This window comes from Lucilia sericata, unplaced genomic scaffold (genome assembly GCF_015586225.1).
Source record: "Lucilia sericata isolate MDLA Ls3-8-SP2 unplaced genomic scaffold, ASM1558622v1 Contig000365F_arrow, whole genome shotgun sequence".
NCBI classification, from domain to species: domain Eukaryota; kingdom Metazoa; phylum Arthropoda; class Insecta; order Diptera; family Calliphoridae; genus Lucilia; species Lucilia sericata.
Window position 1 is genome coordinate 292,501 of NW_023994384.1, and position 7,500 is coordinate 300,000.

At 27.2% G+C, this 7,500-nt stretch overlaps 1 protein-coding gene and 1 non-coding gene across 2 annotated transcripts in view; both read left to right on the plus strand.

Annotated features, from left to right (window-relative positions):
* Positions 1–7,500, plus strand: part of LOC119604131 (protein bunched, class 2/F/G isoform-like) — a 220,539-nt gene that overhangs the window by 186,405 nt on the left and 26,634 nt on the right. The gene's annotated exons all lie outside the window — the stretch shown is intronic.
* On the plus strand, positions 1,075–1,149 carry Trnan-guu. Its single transcript has one exon. It is a non-coding gene; the product is annotated as a tRNA-Asn (tRNA).

The following is a 7,500-nucleotide window of genomic DNA, read 5'->3' on the forward strand; positions in this document are numbered from 1 at the left end:
CAAAACTAATTTGCTTGTTTTCTGCCCTTTTTTTAAGAAAATGCCGATTTTTTATTTTACATAAATTGAACTTTCCTTCAACTTAAAAGCTTTAAGAAAAAGGCAGAAAAGTGCAATATTTTTGCCCGAAAAGTGCATGATTTTTCTACATTGGGATATTGCTTGAGAGTTTATATATAATTTGAAGAACTTTAGCTTTTTGTTTGGAATAGTTTTTCTTGTTATTTTAAATATTTAAATTTTATTGCTTAAACTTAATATTTTTATTAATCATTTATTTAGTGCTTTGGTCTAATTGTTTTATTTTGAATGTATTTTTTATTCATTTTATTATCAATTTGATAACCTTTTCATATGTTCATTCATTCCTCTCTCTCTCCCTTTATAAATATTGCATTTTATTGTCGTAGAAATAGTCACAACACTTGTCACTTTTTTATTGTTATTTTATAAATTGTTATCATTTTTTTTATATGAATTTCTAATTTCAAAATAATTCTTATCATTTAAAGCTCACACAGCTGTTTCTGCTGAACTCCTGCTACAATTCATTTCATTATCACCTGTGCTTTAGTGTTAACAAAAAAATGTTTGGAAATTCTGTTATAAGTTTTTGTTTCAAAATATTTCGATTATTACACAATAGCCTCCATTCGGGCTAATCTGGGTAACTCGTTTCGATATTAGAAAGCTTTTACTTTCAAATCAAAATATGGAGTAATCCTTCATTTATCCCCTCCATGCCAATTTATTTACAACTTATGGTAGAGTTTTAGTTGAATATAACTTCATAAAACTTTGTATGTATGTATTAATTTTACTAGCTTACTTTTTTTCAACTTTTTTAACCACTGTACTTCTTACCACAAGAGTTGAATTTCCCTGATTGCTACAAATATCATTTTCACATTATTGTTCTATTTTTAGAAATTTAGTTTGAGAAATTCACCACTTGCGTGTGTGTTTATTTTTTGTTCTCATTATAGTTTTTGTTATTTGGACAAAACATTGTAATTATCGTCTTAACAGCTGACTACTAATAGAAGTTGTGTTTTTGCTAAACGGCTGGCAAGTGCCTCCGTGGCGGCAATTGGCTAGCGCGTTCGGCTGTTAACCGAAAGGTTGGTGGTTCGAGCCCACCCGGGGGCGATAAATTTTTTTTTCTTTTAACTTTAAGTTTTTCGGTACTTTTATTGCTAAAGAGTTAAATTATTCTGGGGGTATTAAATATTTTCAACTTCAAGATCGCCCGGGGAAGGCTGCGCCTAATGATATCAAGAATCGAAGTGAAGAAATACTTTGCCAAAAATTTGTTCGGGAAATAAGACAAATCGGATATATCGATGTAATATGAACAACGAGGATGTAGGCGCGGCGGGAACGTATCAGGGAGAGTTTCAGCGAGGAACGCGATCGAGGGAGCGAGGAGCAGCAGAGCGAGCGAAGCGAGCGAGAGAGCGAGAGCGAGCGAGAGAGAGCGAGCGAGCGAGCGGCGAGCGAGCGAGCGAGCAGCGGGAGCGAGCGGGGAGGACGAGCGAGCGAGCGAGCGAGCGAGCGAGCGAGCGAGCGAGCGAGCGAGCGAGCGAGCGAGCGAGCGAGCGAGCGAGCGAGCGAGGAGCGAGCGAGCGAGCGAGCGAGCGAGCGAGCGAGCGAGCGATCGAGCGAGCGAGCGAGCGAGCGAGCGAGCTAGTAGAGCGAGCGAGCGAGCGAGCGAGCGAGCGAGCGAGCGAGCGAGCGAGCGAGAGCGAGCGAGCGAGCGAGCGAGGCGAGCGAGCGAGCGAGTCGAGCGAGGAGCGAGCGAGCGACGCGAGCGAAGCGAGCGATCCGAACGCGGCAGCGAGCTATCTATTCGAGCGATGCGAGCGATGCTATCGATCGAAGCTATGCTATCGATCGAGCGAGCGGAGCGAGCGAGCTAGCGAGCGAGCGAAGTCTATCTATCTACCATCTTATCTATCTATCTATCTATGCTATCTATCTATCTAGCTCTCTATCTATCTATCAATCTACATCTATCTCTCTATCTATCTGATCTACTATCTATCTATCTATCTATCTATATCTACCTATCTATCTATCTATCTATCTATCTATCTATCTATCTATCTATCTATCTATCTATCTATCTATCTATCTATCTATCTATCTATCTATCTATCTATCTATCTACCGGAAACAACACTTTATTTGTCATAATAACAACTTGCTAAAAAATATAAATTTTCTTTCAATTTCTTATAAATTTTAAATAAAGAAAAGTAATTCTATTTTCTCAAGAATCTAAAGAAAGCGAAAACATTTCAAAAGAATCAAATATATGCTTATAAAAGCATTAACGTCAATAAATGCTTTACCGCACTTGACATTTTTATAATTAAACAATTAAATAATATTTCTTTTTCTTATATTTATAGCAACAAAAATGATGATGAAATAGAAATTTTAAAATAAATCTCTTTATACTCTAGTTAAAATATGTTTTAACCCTGAAATTTTTGTCATTTTAAGAAGAAAAATTTCTTATTTAATTAGTTTGATTTCATCAGTTTGAAGGTTTTTTGTTGCTAAATTAAACAAAATAATTAGTTTTTTTTTTTCACTTTAATTTTGTTATAATATTTTAATAAAACATGATGTTTTCTTACAAAGAAATAAATTTGTTTTATAGTTACTGAATTTTTTTTTTCGTAATTTTTGAATCATTTGTATTTTTCAAAACAGCTGTCAACAGCTCTGGCAGACAAATAAGAAAAATTCGAATTTCCTTTTCTTAAAATTTTAAAAATTTTGTTTCTTTAGTTGAAGAAAAAAATCCAAGTAATCAATTTAAAATTAAAACATCATCACTTGCACACCTGCAAACAATTTGATATGATTTTTTGCCAATGATTTCTGTGTAATTTTAATGATTTTCTACAAAACCCCACAACTTATTATTTCCTTTTTAAGTGGCTGCCAATTTTTGTTTATGCACCTTTGCAAGAACAGTGTAGCAGAGCTGCTATTGCCACTAATGATGTTGTGACTGACTGCCCCCTCAGTGGCTCACATGAATTGAATGAATACAATTGAAAAATGTTTTATTTTTAAACAATTGTTTAGGGGAATTAGACAGATGATGGTGTGACATTCAGATTTTTGCCAAAATATGGTTATACATACTAAATCAACAAGGTATTGACGAAAAAGAGGCGGGTCCTTTGTTAGAAAATTTAACTTTAGATTTTTCACTTAAAGTGATATACCTTTCGTTAATAGTGAATAAAATCTGTATTTATTAATCGATTTTCTTCATATTTGTCACGTTTTGTTTAGAACTTAAGTAGCTTTAAACTCTGAGAGAGACATTGGCACATTCGGTCTTTTTGGATTTTTTTTTTTAATTTTTAAAGTTTAAAGATTTTTTTCTTTATTTTTGCAATTGAACCAATATGTTATTGACACTTTATTTTGAATAAAATCAATATTTATGTTTTGATTTTTATGTAGTATATCTCATTTTATTTACAACATATTTAGCTTTAGTTTGTAACAAATATTTCTTTAATTGGAAGTATCTTAGATTTTTACAGAATTTTTAAAGTTAAATCATTTAAAAATGTTTGCTTTTCTATTGTCATCACTTAAGTGTTAATAAAATCTAAATTAATGCTTGGATTTTAAAGAATCTCATTCTCATTTTATTTCTAACATATTCAGCTAAAAGATCTAATAAAAATATTTCTTTTATCTAGATCTTTTCAATTTTTTCTGAATTTTTAAAAATTAAAGATTTTTCAAATTTTATTTCCGTTAATAAGAGATATCAACAGTTAATTCTAAATAAAATCAAGAATTATGTTTCGATTTTGTTAAAATATATCTGGATTTATTTGAAACTTATTCCATGTTATATCCTATGAATAGCAACCTATTTGGGGACTTTCTAGATTTTTTCTAAATTTTTAAAAGTACAAAATACGTTTTTTGGCATTTCGCTTAAATTATGGTGTCAACATTAAATTGCTTATAAAATCCACAATTATTTTAGGATTTTATTGAAATATATTGGATTTCAATTCTAACCTTTTTAGTATTATGTCCCATTAAATGAATTCAATTTTGGATTTTTTATGAATTTTTGAAAATGAAAAATATTTACTTGGCCATTTTCCCTGAAAATCGGTTATTAACATTAACTTGCTCATAAAATCCACAATTATTTTAGGATTTTATTGAAATATGTTGGATTTTAATTCTTATCTATTTAGTACTATGTCCCATAAAAAGAATTCAATTTGTAGTCATTTTGGATTTTTTATGAATTTTTAAAAATATTATGTAATTACTTTGACATTTTCCCTGAAAATCGGTTATTTACATTAAATTGCTCATAAAATCCACAATTATTTTAGGATTTTATTGAAATATGTTGGATTTTAATTCTTATCTATTTAGTATTATGACCCGTAAAAGAATTCAATTTGTTGCCATTTTCGATTTTTTAGGAATTTTTAAAAATATTAAATATTTACTTTAACATTTTCTCTGAAAATCGTTTATCAACATTAAATTGCTCATAAAATCCACAATTATTTTAGGATTTTATTGAAATATGTTGGATTTTAATTCTAACCTATTTAGTATTATGATCCGTAAAAAGAATTCAATTTGTTGGCATTTTCGATATTTTATGAATTTTTGAAAATGTAAATTATTTACTTTGACATTTTGTTTGAAATCTGGTATCAACCTTAAATTGCTCATAAAATTCACAATTATTTTAGGATTTTATTGAAATATGTTGGATTTCAATTTTATCTTTTTTAGTATTATGTCCCATAAAAAGAATTTAATTTGTTGCCATTTTTGATTTTTTATGAATTTTTGAAAATGTAAATTATTTACTTTGACATTTTCCCTGAAAATCGGTTATCAACATTAAATTGCTCATAAAATCCACAATTATTTTAGGATTTTATTGAAATATGTTGGATTTTAATTCTTATCTATTTAGTATTATGATCCGTAAAAAGAATTCAATTTATAGTCATTTTCGATTTTTAATGAATTTTTAAAAATTTTAAATATTTACTTTAACATTTTCCCTGAATATCGTTTATCAACATTAAATTGCTCATAAAATTCACAACTATTTTAGGATTTTATTGAAATATGTTGGATTTGTATTCTAGACAATTTAGTATTATGACCCGTAAAAAGTATTCAATTTGTAGTCATTTTTGATTTTTTATGAATTTTTGAAAATGTAAAATATTTACTTTGACATTTCGTTTGAAATCTGGTATCAACCTTAAATTGCTCATAAAATCCACAATTATTTTAGGATTTTATTAAAATATGTTAGATTTTAATTCTAACCTATTTAGTATTATGTTCCGTAAAAAGAATTCAATTTGTTGCCATTTTCGATTTTTTATGAACTTTTGAAAATGAAAAATATTTACTTGGACATTTTCCCTGAAAATCGGTTTTCAACATTAAATTGCTCATAAAATCCACAATTATTTTAGGATTTTATTGAAATATGTTGGATTTTAATTCTTATCTATTTAGTATTATTACCCGTAAAAAGAATTAAATTTGGAGTTATATCCGATTTTTTATGAATTTTTAAAAATATTAAATATTTACTTTAACATTTTCCCTGAAAATCGGTTATTTACATTAAATTGCTCATAAAATCCACAATTGTGTTACGATTTTATTGAGATATGTTGGATTTTAATTCTTATCTATTTAGTATTATGATCCGTAAAAAGAATTCAATTTGTAGTCATTTTGGATTTTTTATGAATTTTTAAAAATATTAAATATTTACTTTGACATTTTCCCTGAAAATCGGTTATAAACATTAAATTGCTCATAAAATCCACAATTATTTTAGGATTTCATTGAAATATGATGAATTTTAATTCTTATATATTTAGTATAATGTCCCATAAAAAGAATTCAATTTGTTGCCATTTTCGAATTTTTATGAATTTTTGAAACTGTAAATTATTTACTTTGACATTTTGTTTGAAATCTGGTATCAACCTTAAATTGCTCATAAAATCCACAATTACTTTAGGATTTTATTAAAATATGTTGGATTTTAATTCTAACCTATTTAGTATTATGACCGTAAAAAGAATTCAATTTGTTGTCATTTTCGATTTTTTATGATTTTTTAAAAATATTAAATATTTACTTTAAGATTTTCCCTGAAAACCGGTTATCAACATTAAATTGCTCATAAATTCCACAATTGTGTTACGATTTTATTGAAATATGTTGGATTTTAATTCTTATCTATTTAGTATTATGATCCGTAAAAGAATTCAATTTGTTGCCATTTTCGATTTTTTATAAATTTTTAAAAATTAAAATTGTTTTTCAAAAATTACCTAGAAAAATTTTTATTGTGCGAAAAAATGCAAAAAATTTCAGAATCTTTTAAAATAGAGGAAAATAATGTTAGTATGACTTAATCGAATTAATAACTTTAATCGAATTAATAACTTTTGGCAGTTTTTTTAATCAAATCGGACAAATAGTTCTTGAGTTATGCTGTAATATGTAAAACAACCTAGTGCAAAAAACTTAGAAATTTATTATAAAATATATTTTATTTTATTTTCCAGCTATGATTTTTTTAAGACGTTTGACTTTTTTCTACCAACTTGACTCATCTTTAGTTATAAAATGACTCTTTAATTTCATTCTTTGTCTATAAATTTAATTCATGAATCGAAAACATATCGAAACACATATATACATACATATTTTGTTCATTCTTTATCCGTGTTAATCTTTTAGATAGCAATTTATTTATATGATTTTTTTTCCACTTTGCCATTTTGTCTATTCAACTATTAAAGGCGTAAACCAAATTAAAGATTTATGTTTAAAAAAATCTAGCAAAAAAAAAAAATAGTTGACAAAATGCCAAAATCAAAATGGTTTTGTTTTCGTAAATGAACTGAAATTAAGAAAAAAAAATCTCTAAAAAATTTGAAAATGTGCTTAAAAATATTCAAACGTTAATGACGTAGTTTTCTTTCTAGCTATTGGCATTAATTTGTTGTTATAAACATATTTTGATTATGCCAATTAATTAACTAACGTAATCGATATATATATTTTGGCAATTTTTTTACAAGGTTAATGTTATATATAAAAATTTTAGCTGTAATTTATATTAAGAAAATTTATAGTTTTATTTTCTAATTAAGCATAAATTTAATATTGAAATGAAATATTTCTTAAAATTGTTTAATTAATTTATTTTGTTTTTTTTTTCTCTCTCTTTGCAGGTACGTTAATAATATTATTATTTTGAATATTTAAGATATATAAATATTAATTTTCTTTTAACGAGTGAGTAATTTTAATTTATTAATTTTAATTATTAAAGCTAAATATTTAATATGAATTTTAATATATTGCTTATTTAGTTAAGAAGAAATTAACATATTCCAAAGGAGTGTGTTTATCAGGGGAGCAGATGTCAAGTGT